The sequence below is a fragment of the Diabrotica virgifera genome, chromosome 5, assembly GCF_917563875.1.
Source record: "Diabrotica virgifera virgifera chromosome 5, PGI_DIABVI_V3a".
NCBI lineage: Eukaryota > Metazoa > Arthropoda > Insecta > Coleoptera > Chrysomelidae > Diabrotica > Diabrotica virgifera.
Window position 1 is genome coordinate 26,016,431 of NC_065447.1, and position 23,551 is coordinate 26,039,981.

At 34.6% G+C, this 23,551-nt stretch overlaps 1 pseudogene; it reads left to right on the forward strand.

Annotated features, from left to right (window-relative positions):
• The first annotated feature begins 2,287 nt into the window (after positions 1-2,287).
• LOC114325991 (elongation factor 1-alpha-like) overlaps positions 2,288-23,551 on the forward strand; it is a 50,264-nt pseudogene continuing 29,000 nt past the window's right edge.

Below are 23,551 nucleotides of genomic sequence, written 5' to 3' on the forward strand. Positions count from 1 at the left end.
CCATACCTTTTTTGTTTAGAACCTTTTTTGTTTAGATTGATCCAAAAAATCTGAAATAATATCTGGCCGAGTCGATTTTTTTTTAAATTCATAAAAGATGTCATTTTTATATATTAATTAAATATAGTTAGAACAAGATTAGATCGGGCAACCCTTGTTTTTTGTAATTGTTAACATGCTAAATTACATATTCAATAATTTTTATCCATTAAACACATCGGTGCATATCGACCTTATATCGGATCCTCCACTATAAGTTGATATTATATATTGTATAGGGTATACAATAAGTAATAAGATTTCAAAAATGTTCATATTATATTTATTTGTCCAACACTTTTTCATAACTAATTTTTCTCTTTGTTTTAGGTGAGTAAGATTGCGCATTAAAGTGTAAGTATATAATTATGTATTATTATATAAAAATTACATGATGTACCTGTAATATGAACTATTTCTATAATTTTATAAATATTTCCTTAATTTTAGCTACTTTAATTTATCTCTCTCCAAGCAAATCGTTCTTCAGCTACGGTTTGCCATATTTTGACCCAGCTTCCCTCAAATACCGTCAATTTAGTCTCATGCAGTTCTTTTCGTCGTCTATCTCCTTGGATTCCTCGGTAGTGTATCCGCGTATTTCTATCATTTACCCCTAGCTTGGTTGCCGTTATGTTCGCTACCAGGTTAGATTCTCTGTATATCAGCTACCGCGTTGTTACTTCATATAAGCCACACTCATATCAATTTTTACTTTAATACAAACTTTAAATGTGTTTACAATTGGGATAAGTCTCAGTTACGACCTTATAACGACCGCACCGTGAGCAGAATGTCCTCAATATAATATTGATTGAAAATAGAACGCTTTTTACAAATAACAGTACGAAATAACAATAATATTTGCTTAACAATAATTATTCTCCTAACATCACGTTTTCGGTATTGACCTAATTTCAATCCGAATCCCAAGTAAATAATTAAATTTGAAACTTTATTACGAATAATTATTAAAATAATTTAAGGGCTTGTTTCCCTTATCTTCAGTAGTACTAAAACTTACTCTGTATATATTATTTAATCGCACCAATCGACAGAAAATTGTATAGTCCTGAAAAAACTGTAAAAGAAAAAAACTCCATGTGTTGTGTGTCATTAATATTAAAGGAATAACACTCACAAATAGAGAAACGACAAAAATCTCTCTATCGACTAAACATCCCCTTATACAATCCCGCCTAATCGCCATCGTTTCCAGTGACATTTATTGCCCCCTCGGAAATATTCTCCCCATTAGTTCGAGCATATTTCCCGCCTCGCTCTCCGACTTCAAAAACTATTATGTGGGAATCTTTATGATCAATTTCTATTTTTGCGAGTTATAAAGTGTTGATTAAGAATTTTATGGGTGTCATATTTTTATGGGTCAAACATTTCATTGGCGATAATATTTTACGCCTCTATATACAATGGAATCAACACCGAACTATTTCCTCGTACGGCCATTGATATTTCGTCGTCGTAAAGTTGAGTTTACATGCACAAAATTAATGCGGAAATGGGTCAAAATCCGAACAGACAGTCGAAATTGAGTTCACTTCCAAAGATAATGGTTTTTATGAAGACTGATATATGTTTTGCTTAGATCTGTTACCTTTTATTATTTTGAAAGTGAAGTCGAGTGTGGTGTATTTTCCCACATTTTCTACAACTAGAACATTTGCAGTTTCGTGTTATATGATTAGTACCTAGGCAGTTGATGATATTCATGTAAATCTTTATCTTTTCTTCAGCAACACTAAAAGGCTGTACAGATGGTGTGTCAAACCAGATTTTTAGGTTTTTAACCAAGATGTTTGTTTTTCCGTTGATTTTCAAATATTTTTCCTTGGCAGATGGCTTGTACGAGGACATATCTGGATTCATATCGCATAATGTGTCCGAAGTCTTGTAGATTTTGAGATTTGATGGTGGTAAGTATTTTACGGTTTTTCTTGATTCTTCTGAGGATCTTCTGATTTGTGACTCGGTCAGTCCACGTGATCTTGAGTCCCGTTTCAAATGCTTATAATTGCACATGTCTTCGTTTAAGGATCACTATTCAAAACCATAGAAAAGACAGAGAAGGCGTAGCATCGCAGCACTCCTACATTTCTTCAAAAACCACAGCCTTTCGTCGACTCAATATTGTTCGGAAACCAACTAACTGCTTTAGGTGGAGATAGAATTTGGAAGGTAGTACAGATTCTCATAGGTCACGCTAACCTCGTGAGATACCAACACATCTATGGGCTCAGCCAATCAGCAATGTGTTTCAAGTGTGAGGAAGGGAACAGGCAGCCTAACACATTGTGAACGAGTGTCTCAGGTATGAGGACAGGGAACAGACAGCCGAACATATTGTAGGCGACTGTTTAGGCACAAATGGTTCCATTCTCACCAAAAATTTCTTAAAGAGGTAGAGACGGAGAGCAAATTTTATTCGTTTTATCAATCAGACCGAGTGTCTCAACTGGAGGCTACATATTTTAAAACCTCACTAAGAGGAAACTAAATTAGCAAGGGTAAAATTTGTGAAAATGAAATATCTGTAGTAGATACATAAGAATGGATATAATCTAAGGATAAGGTTGTTGCGCTGCTACGTTATTACAACTTTACTATATGGATCTGAGACCTGGACATTGAAGCAATTAGAGATTAAGAAATTGGAAGCTTTTGAGCGTTGGTATTGTCGAAGAATGCTACGAATATCATGGGTAGACAAAATTAGCAATATTGAAGTCCTTGATAGGGTTAATAAGAGAGAAAAAATTATACAGACAATTAAAAGGCGAAAGCTTGATCATTTCGATCATATAGTGAGAGATCCTCCTTATAGTCTGCTGCGTTTAATTAGAGAGGGCAAAATAAAAGGTAAAATAGATGTAGGAATAAGACGAATCACCTAGTTACGAAATCTAAGGGAATGGTTTAGTCTGACCTTTAACCAACCAAGTAAAATAAGAATTACCATGTTGATATTTAACCTTCTATAGAAGATGGAACCTTAAGAAGAATAGGAGGAAACTGCAAACAGTAGCCCTTAGCAAAAAATTCTGTCTTTCGTGCATGATTTTGATAGTACATCACCATCCTTTATTCACTCTTACATTTTTTTTCTCCACTAAAATCGACTACGACGAATAATTTTTTTTGACTGTTTTCATTGTTAAGGATAATTCTTAGTCATCAAAAAGTCATCTTTTACTTGCTAGACTTAATATGTCTACTATTTAATCATTTCAGGCAAAATAGTTTTAAATTGGAAAAGACTGTAAGACTTGTACACACTTCTAAGTAGGTCAAACCGGCAAACGAGTGTATGTTCTCAAAAAAATTGATAGTGTGTAAAAAATGTTTTGTTATCAGCTAAGTACTTTCAACACATAACGTGCCATCATCAGAGCTTCGTCCTCTTATAAAACCTTCATAGAAGAGCAATTGCTAAACTACACAATAATAAACATAGATCCTGGTCAAAAGCCACAGATATCGGGTATAACAACCCCTTAAATTAAATAAATTACATCTAAATTCTTTTTTATTTTAAAAAGACAACATGGCTGAGTTAAACCATTTTGAGCCCACGTGAAAAAGAATTTAGATGTAATTTATTCAATTTAAGGGGTTGTTATACCCGATATCTGTGTCTTTTGCCCAGGATCTATGTTTATTATCGTGTCGTTTAGCAATTGCTCTTCTATGAAGGTTTTATAAGAGGACGAAGCTCTGATGATGGCACGTTATGTGTTGGTTATGTGAAAGTACTTAGCTGTTAATAGAGCGGCCGTGGAGTAACGGCATATTCGCTGGCCTTATACGCCAGTGCACGTGGGTTCGAGCCCTGCCAAAGACAAACCAAATTCATTTCCAATAATGACACGAGCCGTCTCACCGTGCCTCGGAGAGCACGTAGAGCCGTCGGTCCCCCTGGGCTAGTGTACATCGGCACTAGTTACTTCAAACAGGGTTAAAGATGTAAATGGCGCCGGAACTGTCCGAAAGGATCTCCCCGGCAAAAATGCCATACGATATTATTATTATTATTAGCTGATAATAAAACATTTTTTACACACTATCAATTTTTTTGAGAACATACACTCATTTGCCGGTTTGACCAAAATAGTTTTAGAAATAGTTCATCCTGACATTCCTGTGCACCGTAAAGAAAGATGTTTATACATTGTATATTATAGAAGGAAATGTGCCTTGGAAAATATTTCATTTAGACTGGCATTTTAATATTAGTTTTCATCAAGATCTAACTGACATTCTTGAAACCATTCTTAGTTAGAAATTATTATGTCGTCGTGCAAACTTTTGTATGGAACACTTCAAAAAGATCTTTACAGAACTCGGTTTTAATAAGTTTCTCCGGGGAAGACATCAAAAGACATTTTATTAAAAGCGAGAATAATGTAGCTTTCAGGCGTCTCAAATAAATCAAGATACGTAGCCATAGACCACATGTCGTAAAAACATTTGCTTTCTGCCGTCGTATTTTCTCACAAAATACTTTTCTGTTTTCCGGGAGAAACGGCTTATTATAAGGTCCCTTCTGATACCACTTCAAGTGATTTATTTTGTGGAAGTAACTTCTTGCCTTCAAACAAAAAACCTCCCAGAATGTGTGTTTATTTAATTGAACGAACATTCGACATCAAAGTTTTTCTTGTGGTTGAGTTGACCGTTGTTAATACAAGGACGAGGATTTACGAAGTACGCAAAGAGAAAAAATGGAAAAGTCTATATTTGGGGTTTGGAAACGTCAATAGAAAGATTTATTTAACAATTGTGATTTATTCATCAGAAACCAGATAGACTTTATTCTCATTAACAAAAGGTTCAATAACAGCTTGACTTCGGTGAAGACCTACCCAGGAGCAGACGTCTCATCGGACCACAACCCATTAGTGGGCCAGGTAGAACTCAAACTAAAGAAACTCATCAAAAGTAAACCTAAACAGAACCTGGATTATGACACTCTAAAAGACCCCGTAGTTCGTCAGAACATAAGAGATGTAATGAGAGTAAAACTAGAAACCGCTAAACAACAAGAACAGAGTGTAGAACAAAAATGTAGTTATATCATAGACGTCGTGCTGAATGCGGGAAAAGAACATCTGGGAAAGAAAACAAGAGTAAAAAATAAAGAATGGATGACTGATAACATTCTGCAGATGATGGATCAAAGGAGATTAATGCAGAACAGGGACGCGAAGAAATACCAAGAAATCAACCAAACAATTAAAAAAGAAATACGAAGAGCCAAGGAGACATGGATGCAAGAAAAATGTAAATTAATCGAGGAGTTCCAAGTGAAACACGATCATATAAATATTCACCGAAAGATTCGAGAAGCCACTGGTCAATACAAGAGGAGAAACACACACCTTCTCATAAACAAAGACGGGAACCTGGCGACGACAGTTAAGGAGAAGCTGGTGACCTGGAAAATGTACATCGAAGAACTCTTCTGGGACTACCGAGGCAACCTCTCAGAAATAAATTGCATGACAGGGCCGTCAATACTAGAAAGCGAGGTGAAAGCGGCTTTAAAACAGTCTAAGAATGGTAAAGCCACAGGTCCGGACGAAATACCCGTCGAACTTATTAAGGTGATGAGTGAAGTAAGCACGAAGGAGTTAACTGAACTGTTCAACGCCATATACGACTCAGGTAATATCCCAGAGGAATGGCTCTTGTCAACGTTTGTAACAATACCAAAAAAACGATCTGCTAAAACGTGCGAAGATTTCCGGACTATCAGCCTTATGAGTCATGCACTTAAGATTTTTCTTAAAATCATACATGCCAGAATTTACAAGAAATGCGAGGAAAATGTCGGTGAATGCAATTTGGATTCCGCGATTCCATGGGTACACGTGAAGCACTTTTCACCTTACAAGTTCTACTTCAGAGATGCCGCGATGTTAGTTGTGATGTCTATGCTTGTTATATTGACTACGCCAAGGCATTTGACCGTTGCCAGCACCAGAAGATGGTCACCGTCCTACAAAGAGTAGGATTAGATGAGAAGGACATTCGGATCATCATGAATTTATACTGGAACCAGCGTGCTCAAGTCAAGGTCGAAGACCAGTTGACCGACCAAGTGAAGATCATGCGAGGAGTAAGGCCGGGCTGTGTGCTCTCGCCGACTCTTTTCAATATATACTCTGAGGAAATTTTTACTGAAGCCCTCACAAACCTAGAGATGGGAATCCGAGTGAACGGTGAATACATCAATAATATCCGCTACGCCGATGACACTGTATTACTAGCAACCAGCCTAAATGATCTACAGGCCTTACTAGACCGTGTGAGAACTGTGAGCGTAATATACGGACTGAACCTTAATATTAAGAAAACTAAATTCATGGTTGTCACCCGTGTAAATTTAGATCCCGGGGCACTAATGGCAGATAGCGAAGAGATCCAGAGAGTCGACAGATTCACTTACCTCGGAACTACCCTCAACTCACAATGGGACCACGCTCAAGAGATTAGATCCAGAATTGAAATGGCACGGTCTACATTTATCAAGCTGAGATCCTTGCTGTGCTGCGGTGATCTCAGTTTGGGAACCAAGATGCGGATAGTGAGGTGCTACGTTCTTCCAGTGCTACTGTATGGAGTTGAAGCCTGGGTACTGACGCAAGCCACTGAAAAGCGGATTGAAGCCTTTGAGATGTGGATCTACAGGAGGATACTACAAATATCTTATGTAGACCAGGTCACCAACATTGAGGTCCTACAGCGCATGGCAAAAGAAAAAGAAATGCTTAATTTAGTAAAACAACGTAAGCTTGAGTACCTTGGCCACGTGATGCGGAACGAAGAAAAATATCGAGTTCTTCAACTCGTCATGCAGGGCAAAATATTTGGCAGGAGAGGACCGGGACGCCGTCGTATCTCGTGGTTGAAAAACCTCCGACAATGGTTTGGGATAACCTCCGCGGAGCTGTTTCGCAGAGCAGTCAACAAAACAATGATAGCCTTGATGATCGCCAACATCCGGACCGGATAAGGCACTGAAGAAGAAGAAGAAGAAGAAGAAGAAGATTTATTCATTTGCGATTTATTCATTTGTGATTAATTTGAAGTAAAACATGTTTTATGTAACTGTAACATTTTAAATATTGCTCTGAAGCTGTTTTCTTGTGGCATCTCCATACAATTTGCTGTTTTTATTGGGAATAAGCCACAATTTTATTTTAAAATAAGTTTATTTGACCTTTCGATTTCCCCTTCGGAAACAGTTATCGCCCGCGAGCTGCTTGATAACGTCAAATATAGAAAGATGGCCTATTTTGGACACGTAGTAAGGGGAGACCGGTATAATTTTCTTCAACTTATTATGATGGGTAAAATCGAAGGACGCAGAGGAATTGGTAGAAAGCAGGCCTCTTGGTTGAAGAATATCCGGGAGTGGACAGGAATAAAGAAAGCTGAACACCTATTTAGAATAGCTCGAGACAGAGACAGTTTCGCCATGTTAATCGCCAACGTCAAGGGGACTTGATAGGGCACGTTAAGAAGAAGAAACAGTTATCAAAACTCAAAACATTAAAAATGAACAAGGTTCTGAAACTGCTTTCTTAAGGCATGTTTAATTTAAGTATAGTCGGTTCGCTAATATCAGATACAACTCTCTAGTAATCTTAGTAATTATTTTTTTGCGAAGTTACACTTTCACAAACCTGACGTGGCTGGAAATTACTATACTATCAAGCACATAGTGCTCATAGCGAATATTAAGAGTAAACAAACAACGAAACAACAATAATACTACGAGTAATAACCAATAATATAAGCAACTCGAATAATACAATTATTTACTAAGATACGTTAAATTATAACAACTGAAATTATATATTTTGAATAGGTATATACCGAAAATTTTATGAGTTTAGTATACACTCCCACTATTTCTAATAATTCTTCTTTTTTCGATGAAAGAGTTATGCAATTGCAAGTTTATTTGAGTTGTTAATAGTGTGAGGTAGGCATTTTTGTGTTGTATGTTTCCTACTCTTAATCTGTCTAAATGTATCTGCGTTGAGTGACCAGACTATATATTCTCTATCCGCCACTCATGAAATCGTTCTCAAAAGTATTACTTTAAAAGATTCTGGGAAGGTGTATAATATACCCTAGTTTTATTAGGAGGAAATTGATTGAAAAAATATAGACGATTTGATTGAAAAAATATAAATTTTCATAATTCTAAGACAGTGTAATAAACATATGAAAATGGAACTGTTATAGTTATAATAGAGGAATTCATATATGTAGTCATAATTGATGTGTGGAATAAATATAAAAATTCTAATTTTAATATACAAAAATATATAAAATTCTATAAGATTCTTCTCGGATTCTTCGGACATGGTCCTCTTTATTCTACCATCCCAGCTCTTGTGATGTTGACGTCTAGCTATGATACCATCTCTTCGGGATCATCCTAGTTTCCTTTATCGCGTCCATTCTGTCGACATAATTTCTACTTTTGCGCCGGCTTGCTCGTGTCGAAATGCTTTCATTTCTGTAGTTCTCGTCAGTCTTTTTGTAAGCGATGTTTCAGCTCATGTTTCCACTGCGTATGTTAGTATTGGTCCGACGCATGCTTTATTTATCCGAATTTTGCTCTCTACGGTAATACATTTGTTCCTCTATACTCTATATGTTTTGTTTTTTCAGTTCCTCTGCATTATATCTATCATACGCTACATCTATTCTGAGGGAGATGAAACTCATGGCTTGTTGTATTACGTGTTCTTTAATCACTACATCTGATGGGGTGTTCTTGGGATGGGATGTTTGACGTATAACAGCACAAATCGTCTGCATATCCCATGCCAAACGTTCCAATATGCCCAACTGTAGTGGTAACCGTCCGCCATTCTCACGAAGATGTCCTCATAGCAAAGTTATACCCCCCAACGCAAAACAAACACAACCACTTTACATACCCAAACATGCTCCACGACTACTCCGACATGAAATCCCTCATCCAAGCTCATACTGAAGATAATTTCATAGTCGTGTCTGAAAAGGAAAGAGAACAAGCATTTTTTCAAGAATAAACATCTTTTTTTGGCAAACTGCTGAAAAGAAATTATCAAACTATCAGAGGGTTGCTAACGTTAGTTTATGGCAGACATGTTAGACACCATATACTTAAGTTCTCATGAATGGTTGCTGTTGAATATGGGGACATCCTTAGCCACCGTGTGTGTATAATACCGGGTGTCCACTTATATTTTCCCCCATTTTAACTGCCTATAACTTCTAAACGGCTCAAGATAGAAATATGCGGTTTTCGCTGAAATGTTTTATTTTAGCAAAAGTTTTGTCTGAATGGATTAAATTTTTTATATCGCTTTCAAATACGAAAAAAAAATGGCGGATTTTTGAAAAAAACGTGGTTGACTTTTTTTTAATGGAACACCCAGTATATTTTTTTGTAAATTGAAAGAAAGGTCATTGACCTATCCAGTGATATAAAGTTTTTCAAAATCGGTTGTCAAATCACTGAGTAATTAATTTTTAAAATGAGAGGTGCAACGTGGATGTCACATACCTAAATAACATGACTAAACAAATTGATATTATGTTATGTGAGTTCCACATTGCATCTCTCATTTTAAAAATTAATTGCTCAGTCATTTGACAACCGATTTTAAAAATTTTTATATCGCTGGATACGTAAATGACCATTTTTTCAAGTTACAAACAAGTATAGGGTGTTTTAATAAAAAAAGTCAACAACGTTTTTTTTTCAAAAATCCGCCATTTTTTATTTAAAAGCGTTATAAAAATTGGTCATTTACCTAAAAACTTGAAAAAACGTTCATTTACCTATCCAGCGATATAAAAACTTTTAAAATCGGTTGTCAAATGACTGAGCAATTAATTTTTAAAATGAGAGATGCAATGTGAAAATCACATAAATTGATATTATGTTATGTGATATCCATGCTGCACCTCTCATTTTAAAAATTAATTACTCAATGATTTGACAACCGATTTTGAAAAACTTTATATCGCTGGATAGGTGAAGGACCTTTCTTTCAATTTACAAAAAAATATACTGGGTGTTCCATTAAAAAAAAATCAACAAAGTTTTTTTCAAAAATCCGCCATTTTTGTTTTCGTATTTGAAAACTATATAAAAAGTTCAATCCATTCAGACAAAACTTTTACTAAAATAAAACATTTCAGCGAAAACCGCATATTTCTATCTTGAGCCGTTTAGAAGTTATAGGCAGTTAAAATGGGGGAAAATATAAGTGGACACCCGGTATATTTCTTAATAAAAAAGAACCTTTTCTTTAAGAGCATCGTCTTTTATTAAATTTTACTCCGGCTGAACCCGACTTTTGATAAAATAGAGCTTAGCTCTGATTAAAATGCCCTTTAAAATTTATTAAGCAATAATACGTAGAAGTTGCATTGCATTTCTATTTAAAATCGGCTTTTAAAGATACTTTTTCAAATAATAAAGAAATAAAACCTTTTCTTTACTACTTAATCCTTTTCCAATGTTGCTTTAAGGCCGATGCCACATTATGCGTTTTGACCGGATGCGTTTCCGCCGCATCCGGTGAAAACGCATAGTGTGACAGATCGGTCCGGTTGCGTTGGAAACGGATGCGTTTTGAGTCATCGGTACGCGCTTACAAACTGCACCAGACTAAACGCATAGTGTGACAGGTCGGTCCGGTTGCGTTGGAAACGGATGCGTTTTCACCGCATCCGGTCAAAACGCATAATGTGGCATCGGCCTAAGTATATACCTGAACGAGCTCAAGATTAGACTTAACCAGTATAAACGTATCTAATATTTAAAACTTTCTCCTTCTTAAACGTTTTTTTTTCTTCCGTGTATCCTCCTCCACCTATCGTTGTAGTTTTTTTTCTCGTTTCTACAAACTTCCGAATAATCCCGAACTTAAAACAAAAGCACCACGGTCGAAGGTTGGCAAGTTGAGACATTTCTGAGAAGTATATTGCTGATATTTTCAAAGTTGCGGTTAGTAGAAGCCTATTATAAAAAGTTCGACAAAGGTTTCTGGTGAGTGGCGAACATATTTTAGGGACAAAGTTTGTCGAACTGCTTCCAGGGGACGCGGTAAATCGCTCTGTTTTAGATTGTTCCCGATTTGCATACATTAAAAATTTATTACCGAGGTTTATCTGAGAAGGTTTCGTACAACTTTTGATAAAGACAGCTTTATTACTGACGAAAACTTTGAGTGACTGTTAAGGAAAATATTAGCTGTCCAAGAAGATTGTAAGTCGTAATATAAAAAAGGTAAAGGTAGGTTTAGACGCTGCGGTTAATGCGAGCAATTTGTTGCAACGATAAATCGCTATGATTTATATATTTTTTATTAAGGCAACGATTTATCGCTCTGAGGTACCGTTTACATACGACGATAAATTGAACCAACTCGATCATTACGATAAATTGCTGGCATTTATCGCCGCATCCAAACCAACTTTAAAATACGATAAATATTTTGCTGTTAGAGGTCGTTAAGCTGCTGCGATAAATGCAAGCAATTTATCGTACCGATCGAGTTGTTTCAATTTATCGTCGTGCGTAAACGGTACATCGCAGCCATTCATCGAAATAAAAAATCGATAAATCGTAGCGACTTATCGTTACGATAAATTGCTCGCATTTATTGAAGCGTATAAACCAGCTTTTATTATAGAAAATACAATTTATTATACCGTATTGTAATACCGGGTGTCCACTTATATTTTCCCCCATTTTTTAACTGCATATAACTTCTAAACGGCTTAAGATAAAAATATGCGGTTTTCGCTGAAATGTTTTATTTTAGTAAAAGTTTTGTCTGAATGGATTGAATTTTTTATATCGCTTTCAAATACGAAAAAAAAATGGCGGATTTTTGAAAAAAAAAACGTTGACTTTTTTTTAATGGAACATCCAGTATATTTTTTTGTAAATTGATAGACAGGTCATTCAAATCACTGAGTAATTGATTTTTAAAATGAGAAGTGCAACGTGGATATCACATATTATGTGATTTCCACATTGATTTTTTTTTCATTTTAAAAATTAATTGCTCACTCATTTAATAACCGATTTTAAAAAAATTTATATCGCTGGATAGGTAAATGGCCGTTTTTTCAAGTTACAAAAAAATATACTGGATGTTTTAATAAAAAAGTCAACAACTTTTTTTTTCAAAAATCCGCCAATTTTAATTTAAAAGCGATATAAAAAATGGTCATTTACCTAAAAACTTGAAAAAACGGTCATTTAGAAAACGAAGTCGTGTCCCGGCGTCCCAGACATGGTTTCCGGGCCATCCGAATTTTCAACGTTTTGGTAAAATTCTATTTTGAAATTTTGAATACATTATTCTTCAGAGAATTCACATCAAATTGAATTGGTGGCGCGAAAAAAAGTAGACAATGTCTAGAGTGTAATACTAATACCACATCCAAAACACATGCATTTTATATCGTGGTTTCATAGTTCTACGAAAACTAAAACGGTGGACTTTTTTTCGTTTCTGTATTTTAATTATCGTCTTCTGAAAGAAAAAATTGCCCGATTTTCATCGAAAAGTTCCGGATTTCAGGTATTTTTTGAGCCTTGTCCCGGATTCGATTAAATTGGAGTTGGTACCTATCCAGCGATATAATTTTTTTAAAATCGGTTGTCAAATTAGTGAGCAATTAATTTTTAAAATGAGAGATGCAATGTGGAAATCACATAACATATTATCAATTTGCCTAGTTATGTTATTTACGTATGTGATATCCACGTTGCACCTCTCATTTTAAAAATTAAATACTCAGTGATTTGACAACCGATTTTAAAAAACTTTATATCGCTGGATAGGTGAATATCCTTTCTTTTAATTTACAAAAAATATACTGGGTGTTCCATTAAAAAAGTCAACAATGTTTTTTTTTAAATACGCCATTTTTTTTCGTATTTGAAAGCGATATAAAAAATTAAATCCATTCAGACAAAACTTTTACTAAAATAAAACAGTTCAGCGAAAACCGCATACTTCTATCTTGAGCCGTTTAGAAGTTATAGGCAGTTAAAATGGGGGAAAATATAAGTGAACACCCGGTACCTATAATATACAGTTATACCACAACTCATTGTCGACTGTACTTCAGCAAACTGAAAAAGACAAAGATGGTGCTGACTAAGTATTCTACTCAAATTTCTCAAGTGTTAACACTTGATTTGAGTTTTTTACACACATTCCAAGAATAAGTCAAAGATAAATGAGAGTCAAAATTCACTCTACAAAACTTCACATCACTACAATTCAAAATACTCTCACCATTGATCACAACTTAGATCAGGTTTAGTCGAGCTTGCACGGAATGTACATGATAAAAATTTAGTTTTCTGAACATTGAACAGGAGCGACTGATTACTGGACCAATCACAGAAGGTCTCTAGTGAATTTGTTATTTTATCTTGTAAAAAAATTGTCCTTATCACGATATAGCATTGTTGTGTGATCCGCATAAAGTGATACAAATGCATGAGGCATTACATATCATAGTTCATTAACATACAAAATAAATAATATCGAACCCAATATTGAACCCTGTGGTACTCCATTCGTATTAATAATCGGATCAGACATTGAAAGTTTGAAGTTATTTCTTATTTTAACTATTCGGTGTCGGTCTTTGAGATAGGATTCAAACAAATTATGAACAACTCCTCTAACACCATATCTGTACAATTTATCGAGGAATACATCGTGTGGATAGCAATCAAAAGCACGACTGAGGTCACAAAAAATGGCAATCGGATTTTCACTATTTTCATTTGAGATTAAAACTTCTTCATAGAAACTGTCAATGGCTGTGGACACCGCACACATCTTATGGAAAATATAATGTCACTCAAATGAAATAAAATTTACATGAATAGGTGCGATCTGAAATTTCAATAATTTGATACCATTGCGCCAACTCTGTATTTTGATTAACAAAAGCGTAAATTGATAAAAATAAATCTAAAATCAAATGGCAATGTACGTGTGTCAAAGAGAGAAAAAAGATCTTGTGATTAGCTTACTCCATAAATCTTTCTCGAGGGATTAAGGCAGAAGCTTACTCTTATCTTTTCCTATTATTATTGATAATAAAGTAGGTATAATTTGGTTAGTTGTACCGCCTCTAATCGGCTTAAGCTAGTGGTGAATAGACTTTTTCAATAGCTTCTAGACTAATATTATTTATAAATGCCAGTTTAATGGACTTCAAAATGTGATTTCGATAAACTTTAATTGCAATTAACGCCCTAATTAAGCAAAATTCAGTGTGAGCGCAATGGTATCAAATTATGGAAATTTCAGGACGCATCTATTCATATAAATTTTATTTCATTTGAGTGACATTATACAGGGTGAGTCATGAGGAACTGTACATACTCCTACCTCGTATAGAGGCCACTATGGGGAATAACAAATGACCATTAAAAAGTGTCTGCTCCCATTGCTTAATAATATACAGGGCGAGTTTCACATTTTGACAGAAATTTATATTCGTCATAATTTTTGAACGGTCAAATCGATGTGTCTCTTATTTTGGTCAATCGTTACACTATTACCACCTAATCAACTGATTTATTCATACTAAAAAAAATCAGGTCCGGCTTTAAAAAATTAGTTCGTTTGGGTCTTAGAAAAAATTTCACCCTGTATACGCTTTTTGAAAACTCTAATATTAATTTTAGAAATTAGACAAATAGGCAATTAAAATGACATATTTATTTTTTCCCCACACGATTACTTAATTTTTTATAAAAAAATCAAATTTTTTGACTGTGAATTAAAAATTTGGTAAAGTGAACCATAGATTTAAAAAAAATCAACTTTTATTACAAAAATTAATTTTTTTAAACAAATATTTTATTTATGTTACCACCCAATCAACTGATTTATTCAAACTAGAAAAAATCAGGTCCGGCTTTAAAAAATTAGTTCGTTTGGGTCTTAGAAAAGATTTCACCCTGTATACGCTTTTTGAAAACTCTAATATTAATTTTACAAATTAGACAAATAGGCAAATAAAATGGCATATTTATTTTTTCCCCGCACGATTACTTAATTTTTTATTAAAGAATCAAAGTCAAAATCGCAATTTTACCATAAAAATAAAAAAAATTAAACAACGTTTTTCTTAAAATTAAAAGTTTCACCATTTTTTTTTCTATAACACGTCTAGATCTAAAACTCCCCATAACACTTCTCTTTGGACTCTATAGTTTAACATAGACGTGATCAAATAGATAAATTTTAAATTTTTTCACTTAATTTTTGCGATTTAACTTTGAAATTCATGAAGCTGCACCTTTTATTTTTAAAAATTCATAACTTTTACGAGAAGAAGACTGAAAGTCTACAAAAATTGTCATAGTCTTCACAATGGTAAGAGATATGTGCTGTAAAAATTTCAGAAAAAAAAATTTAAAATGGACGTTGTAGCGAGTTGAACTGTGATTTCATCTTTTTTTTTTTTTCATTTTTAGGTTAAAATTCCGATTTTGACAAATTTGATTTTTTAATAAAAAATTAAGTAATCGTGTCTTCTTCTTCTTCAAATGCAAATCCACTAATGGATGTTGGCGATCACATTTTCCATTAACTCTCTGTTTCTTGCAATGTGTATCAGTGATTGTATGTCGGTAATCCCTGTCCATTGCCTTATGTTTCGGAGCCAGGACATTTTCTTGCGTCCTATTCCTCTCTTGCCTTCAATTTTACCCTGGATTATAAGTTGAAGGAACTGGTATTTTTCGTTTCGCATGATGTGACCCAAATACGCCGTTTTTCTTTTCTTGGTGTTTTCGAAAAGCTGACGTTCTTGGTTGATTCTTTTAAGGACATCCACATTTGTGACTTTCGCCGTCCATGGTATCTTTAGGATACGGCGATAAAGCCACATTTCGAAGGCTTCTAATCTGTTTATATCCCTCGTTTTGAGTGTCCAGCCCTCTATGCCATATAGCAGCACCGACCACACGTAGCATTTAGTAAACCTTAGTCTCAGTGTAAGGTCGAACTCTGAGCAGCTCAGTACCTTCCTGAATTTTACGAAAGCTTGTCGAGCTTGCTCAATGCGACATTTTACTTCCCTGTCCGATGCCCAGTCTTCAAAAAGCCACGTTCCTAGGTATTTGAATTTGCTCACTCTCTCAATGGACTTAGTGTTCAGTGTTATGGTGGAGTTTCCAAATGCATCCAAGTTTCTGGAGATGATCATGAATTTGGTCTTTTTGGTATTAATCTCTAATCCCATTCGCTTACTGTATTCTCCGATTATAGTGACAAGTTGTTGAAGATCTGCTATGTTGTCGCAAATTAAGACAGCATCATCAGCATATCGTATGTTGTTGATTAATACTCCATTCACTTTGATTCCCATCTCTGCATCTTCCAAAGACTCTTGAAATATGGCTTCCGAATAAATGTTAAATAAAAGAGGGGAAAGCACACATCCCTGCCGAACACCCCTTCTTATATGTATGGATTTGGATATAGAATTGTCTATTTTTAATTGTGCTGCCTGATACCAGTATGTACAAGTTTTCAATGCATCTTATGTCTTTTTGGTCTATATCAAGCTTCTTGAGGATCTGCATTAACTTGTGATGTTGGACACGATCAAACGCTTTCTCTTAGTCTAGAAAGCACAGGAATACGTCCTTCCTCTGATCGTAACAATTTTGGACCAGTAATCGTGTGGGGAAAAATAAATATGCCATTTTAATTGCCTATTTGTCTAATTTGTAAAATTCATATTAGAATTTTCAAAAAGCGTATACAGGGTGAAATTTTTTCTAAGGCCCAAACGCACTAATTTTTTAAAGCCGGACCTGATTTTTTTCTAGTTTGAATAAATCAGTTGATTGGGTGGTAACATAAATAAAAAATTTGTTAAAAAAAATTATTTTTTGTAATAAAAGTTAATTTTTTTAAATCTTACTTTACCAAACTTTTAATTCCTAATAGTCAAATTTGATTTTTTTATAAAAAATTAAGTAATCGTGTGGGAAAAAAATAAATATGCCATTTTAATTGCCTATTTCTCTAATTTGTAAAATTCATATTAGAGTTTTCAAAAAGCGTATTCAGGGTGAAATTTTTTCTAAGACCAAAACGAAATAATTTTTTAAATCCGGGCCTGATTTTTTTTCTAGTTTGAATAAATCAGTTGATTGGGGGAAACATAAATTAAATATTTGTTAAAAAAAATAATTTTTGTAATAAAAGTAAATTTTTTTTAATCTATGGTTCACTTTACCAAACTTTTAATTATTATTCATAGTCAAATTTGATTTTTTTTATAAAAAAAATTAAGTAATCATGTGGGGAAAAAATAATTATGCCGTTTTAATTGCCTATTTGTCTAATTTGTAAAATTCATATTAGAGTTTTCAAAAAGCGTATACAGGGTGAAATTTTTTTTAAGACCCAAACGAACTAAGCCTGACCTGATTTTTTTCTAGTTTGAATAAATCAGTTGATTGGGTGGTAACATAAATCAAATATTTGTTAAAAAAAATTATTTTTTGTAATAAAAGTTAATTTTTTTAAATCTATGATTTACTTTACCAAATTAATTCATAGTCAAATTTGATTTTTTTTTATAAAAAATTAAGTAATCGTGTGGGGAAAAAATAATATGCCATTTTAATTGCCTATTTGTCTAATTTGTAAAATTTATATTATAGTTTTCAAAAAGCTTATAGAGGGTGAAATTTTATATACGGTCACGAATATAAATTTCGGTCAAAATGCGAAACTCGCCCTGTATATTATTAAACAAGGGGAGTAGACACTTTTTAATGGTCATTTGTTATTCCCCATAGGAGCCTCTATACGAGGTAGAAGTATGTACAGTTCCTCATGGCTCACCCTGTATTTTCCATAAGATTTGTGCGGTGTCCGGAGTGCGGTGACATTATATTTTCCATAAGATGGTGTGCAAAGGAATGAAAGAGGAATGGAGAACAAGCATAGTAATACTAATATACAAAAAATAACTCAAAACTGACCCATATAGTTACAGATGGATGACACTGCTCCAGTCTACATCAATATTGTTAACAAAAATCTTGTCACAGAAGTTAATTAACACCGTAGACAGATCAGAAGAATAACAAGGATTCAGGACCAATAGATCTACAATCGACGCGATCTTCGTATTGAGGCAACTAGTAGAGAAGTCCAAAGAGTTTAACAAACTCCTTTTCCTATGTTCTGTTGATCTCACAAGAGCATTTGACAGAGTCCAACTGAGAGACGTAATCCAAATCATGAAGCAGAAAAACGTCGATAAAAAACACATAGCAGCCAGAATATCGGGATAGTTAAGGAATAGTATATGGAGTAACAAATATATGACCGTAGAGAGCAAAATCCGGATATATAAAGCATGTGTAAGACCAGTACTAACATACTCAGCGGAAACAAGAGCTAAAACGTCGCGTAAAAAATATTGGTGGGAATTAGTGAAATGAAAGTACTTATTAATAACCATAGAGATATAATAAGGAATAAAGATACATTAATAAACTGGAGTGGATGATTAGGTGAGATAAATACGAACAAGACGCCGCTAATGGAGAGATCATGTAGGCATAATGGAACCAGGAAGAATTGAGAAATGAGCAAAAGTACATAAACCCAATATAAAAGAGAAGACCACGAAGAGGTAGTAAGAAAGTTGAACATCAACATCACAAAAGCTGGGATGATTAAATCTATATCGAAGCTATATGGAGAAGAAATATATTATCCTACATATTTTTTTCTTCTTCTTTGTATGTAGACATGACTATCTGTTTTTCAATGTGTCTCCAGTAAGTTGTCCTTCCATCGTTTTCATGGTCTTCCCACTGATCGTCTTCCTATTGGGGAACCGTATCTCGCCGTCCTGTTTGTTGTCATTCGACTTATGTGGTCGTTCCATTGTACTCTTCTGTTTTTTACCCAGTTATTAACGTTGTCCACCTTGTATCTCCGGCGTACATCTACACTTCTATTTCTATCCCACAGTGTCTTACCATCGATTTTTCGAAGGGTTTTCATCTCTGCTGTTTCTAGCATATATTTTTATACATAATACACTGCGCGTCATAGAAAACGGGCACCCTAAAAAATGAGTCATTTTTGATGTCGCGTATCTCCTAAACTTGTCCGATTTAAATGATTTTTTAAACATGTTATAGACCTATTCTTTGTTAATATCCTTGTAATAATATTTTTGCTAAACAGGTAAATTTTCATTGTATACCGGGTGTACGAATCAAACTGTGTTTTTTTCTCAAATTCGCAACACCCTGTGGAATATTCTAGCATTTGTAAAATACTGAAATTAAAACCCAACTATAGCTTCAGGTTTTCTTAACATTCTGTTTTTTTATTCATTCGCTTATGTTGGATAATACAAAAGTTATGTACTTTAACAGCTAGCCATGTTCTTCATCAGTACAGGGTGTTATAAGTCTAAGGGGTTTTAGGGACTAAATAAGTTCGACAAACTTTAAGGGGTAATTCTGCATTAAAAATAATGACAGTTTGCTTTATAATCATATATCCGCAAAAGCTTCGTTTCCGAGATACGGGATGTTAAATTTTTTCTTACAAACTGATGATTTATTTATTGCTTTAAAACCGGTTGAGATATGCAAATGAAATTTGGTAGGTTTTAAGAGATGGGTATTGCGCATTTTTTGACATTCAACTAAGAATTTTATATTCACTATTGGAGCGCATACGGGTAATATGACCGATCATATAATTCGTATGCACGCCAATGGTGAATAAATTTTTTTTAATTGAATGTCAAAAAATGTTCAAAAATTACGTCTTAAATACCACCAAATTTTATTTGCATATCTCAACCGGTTTTAGGGCAATAAATAAATCGTCAGTTTGTAAGAAAAAATTCAACATCCTATATGTCGGAAACGAAGCATTTGCGGAGATATGTTTATAAAGCAACCGGTCATTATGTTTTCATGCAGAATTACCCCTTAAAGTTTGTCGTACTTCTTTAGAAACACCCTGTACTGATAAAGAGCATGCCTAGTTGTTAAAGTACATAACTTTTGTATTATCCAACATCAGCGAATGAATAAAAAAAACAGAATGTTAAGAAAACCTGAGGCTATAGTTGGGTTTTAATTTCAGTATTTTATAAATGCTAGAATATTCCACAGGATGTTGCGATCTTTGAGAAAAAAACACAGTTTGATTCGTACACCCGGTATACAATGGAAATTTACCTGTTTTGCAAAAATATTATTACAGGGATATTGACAATGAATAGGGCTATAACATATTAAAAAAATTACTTAAATCGGACAACAGGTTTAGGAGATACGTGACATCAAAAATGACCCATTTTTCAGGGTGCCCGTTTTCTATGACGCCCAGTTTATAATTAGAATTTTTCATTTTCTTTTTCAGTTGTATTTATTCCATGTCAATTAAGACTACGTGAATTCATTTATTATACCAGTGCCATTTTCATTTTTTTTTTATTACAATGTTTTAGAACTTGGGGAACTTATATTTTTTCAGTCAAATTCTAGAATACATAAAAGTCTGCATTACACCCTTAAAACCCAGCAAGTTTGGCACATCTGCTACGACTCTCAGTAGAGTGGTGATGACATAAATTCTGTAATATAGATGATTTAGCAGTAAAAATTCTGTACAGTATTTTTCTATAAAGATTTCGTAAAATATACGTGGATTCACCTCGCATTTATTCTGCAATAAAAATAAAAAAGTAGAACATTTAGCGGTTATCGATAAAACTTAAATGCAGACGGTAGAAATGAGAACGGTGCCAACAGAATTCGGAAAAGGAAAGAGACTCATGTTCAATAAAAGTGTTTTAAAAACCGTTTTAATAACATTTAGTAAACGCCACGAATATAATTGGTTATCCACGTTAAAAGCTTTGGCACCGTTACAAGTGAAAATTCTAAATTTATAGAAAAAACTGAAAAACGTCGACATGCAACTTATTTTCTTTTTTGGAGCAATGTGAACTTCATTCACATTTAAAGGAACTTATTTACACTTTGGCCGTATTGGTTGAATTCTTTTAAAATAGATTGATCATAATATTGTCTGCAGTTTTGTCTGAATTTATTCTTTATGTTTATTGCTGACCAGCAAAAATGGCAGAAGTGGAAGATGAACAATAAATTAGGATGTCGATCTTACTACTATCATTGATTATAAACTACCCGTAGATACCTCACTCTAAGGTAAAAACGAATTCAGTGTTAAATTCCGCCCACTTACACCTCTTTGCCCCTCAAGTCTAAATACTACCTGACTGTATGGTGGCGACATTAATTGAAATCTTTGCTAAGATTGAAAAACAAATTTGAGTTGCCTGCTCCGGCCATTGTCTAGTGCTAGACGACAATATGAGGGTGGCATTCAGCATTTTCACAAATAATTTTAACGTGCTTGTAATCTCTATTATGGAATTCCGATTTTACTTCAGAAAAAACGCTAAAACTTGATTAACGAAAACAGTAGAGGTCTTCTAAAAAGTATTTATTTATCAATACACTACAAAAGAATAACAAAATATAAATAGTCCAAATAATTAAGCTTAAAATAGGACAAAACCTCGCAATTTTCACATAAAGGCGGAGATACATATGCGCTCTGCTCGGTGTGCGAGCCGCTCGCGCGCAGCGTATTCGTCAGATTAGTACGTGTTTTCAAGTGACGCACAAACGGCACGCACACGGCGCACCACGATCTAAATTCTGTCGGTTTTTCAACAAACGCTTTGATGGTTCGCAATACGTATTTGGACGGGTTTGCGAGTGGTTTGTTGGTTTTGGCGCGCATGAGTTGAATATTTGTTAGTAATGGAATGGTCGGAACTGTCGGAAGGAAATTGATGTTTACCGTGGAAAATCATTATTGTGGGATCCTCAATAAAGAACCATTTAATTTAAAGAAACAACTTAAATCCGATCTGAACGGAAATAGAAGCTGAAATAAAAAAATGTGCATGCGGACCTTTTTAAAAAATGTTAGTTCATTGTTGTACTAAAAATAACATGTATTAAAAATAAGATTTACTATTTTATTTGGGCATAAGCCACAATTCGAGTTTGAAATCAAGTTTACTTGACCTTTCGACTTTCACTTCGCAAATAGTTATCAATATCAAAAAACATTCATAAGCAGATATATATTATGTGTCACCGGAAAGCGAAATAGGTAACGCACGACTTGGAGAACCTATAGTTTTCTAACTTCGTGTCTGGTGAAGCAACGCAGTTGAAACAAGCGGATATATTATAATTGTGTCACCGGAAAGCGAAAAAGGTAAGGCACAACTTGGAAGACCCAATAGTTTTCTAATTTCGCTTCTGGTGAAGCAACAGAGTTGGAACAAGCAGATATATTATAATTGGGTCACCGGAAAGCCAAAAAGGTAACGCACAACTTGGAAGACCCAATAGTTTTCTAACTTCGCTTCTGGTGAAGCAACGGAGTTGGAACAAGCAGATATATTATAATTGGGTCACCGAAAAACGAAAGAGGTAACGCACAACTTGGAAGACCCAATAGTTTTCTAACTTCGCTTCTGGTGAAGCAACGGAGTTGGAACAAGCAGATATATTATAATTGGGTCACCGGAAAGCCAAAAAGGTAACGCACAACTTGGAAGACCCAGTAGTTTTCTAACTTCGCTTCTGGTGAAGCAACGGAGTTGGAACAAGCAGATATATTATAATTGGGTCACCGGAAAGCCAAAAAGGTAACGCACAACTTGGAAGACCCAATAGTTTTCTAACTTCGCTTCTGGTGAAGCAACGGAGTTGGAACATGCAGATATATTATAATTGGGTCACCGGAAAACGAAAAAGGTAATGCACAACTTGGAAGAGCCTATAGTTTCCTAACTTCGCTTCTGGTGAAGCAACGGAGTTGGAACAAGCAGATATATTATAATTGGGTCACCGGAAAGCCAAAAAGGTAACGCACAACTTGGAAGAGCCTATAGTTTTCTAACTTTGCTTCTGGTGAAGCAACGGAGTTGAAATAAGCAGATATATTATAATTGGGTCACCGGAAAGCCAAAAAGGTAACGCACAACTTGGAAGAGCCAATAGTTCTCTAACTTCGCTTCTGGTGAAGCAACGGAGTTGAAACAAGCAGATACATTACAATTGTGTCACCGGAAAACGAAAAAGGTAACGCACAACGTGGAAGAACCTATAGTTCTCTAATTTTGTTTCTGGTTGTAGGAACAAGCAGATATATTATGGTAGGGGAGCAAAGTATGCTAAATGTGCAGTCACTCGAGCGCTTTGGGGACCTATTTGGCTGTGATTATTAGGTCCTAAAACCAAAAAAAGTTAAGTAAAATTTTCCATTTTAGTGGGGACTTCCCATTTTTTAATTTAATTTTCCATTTCCTACAATCT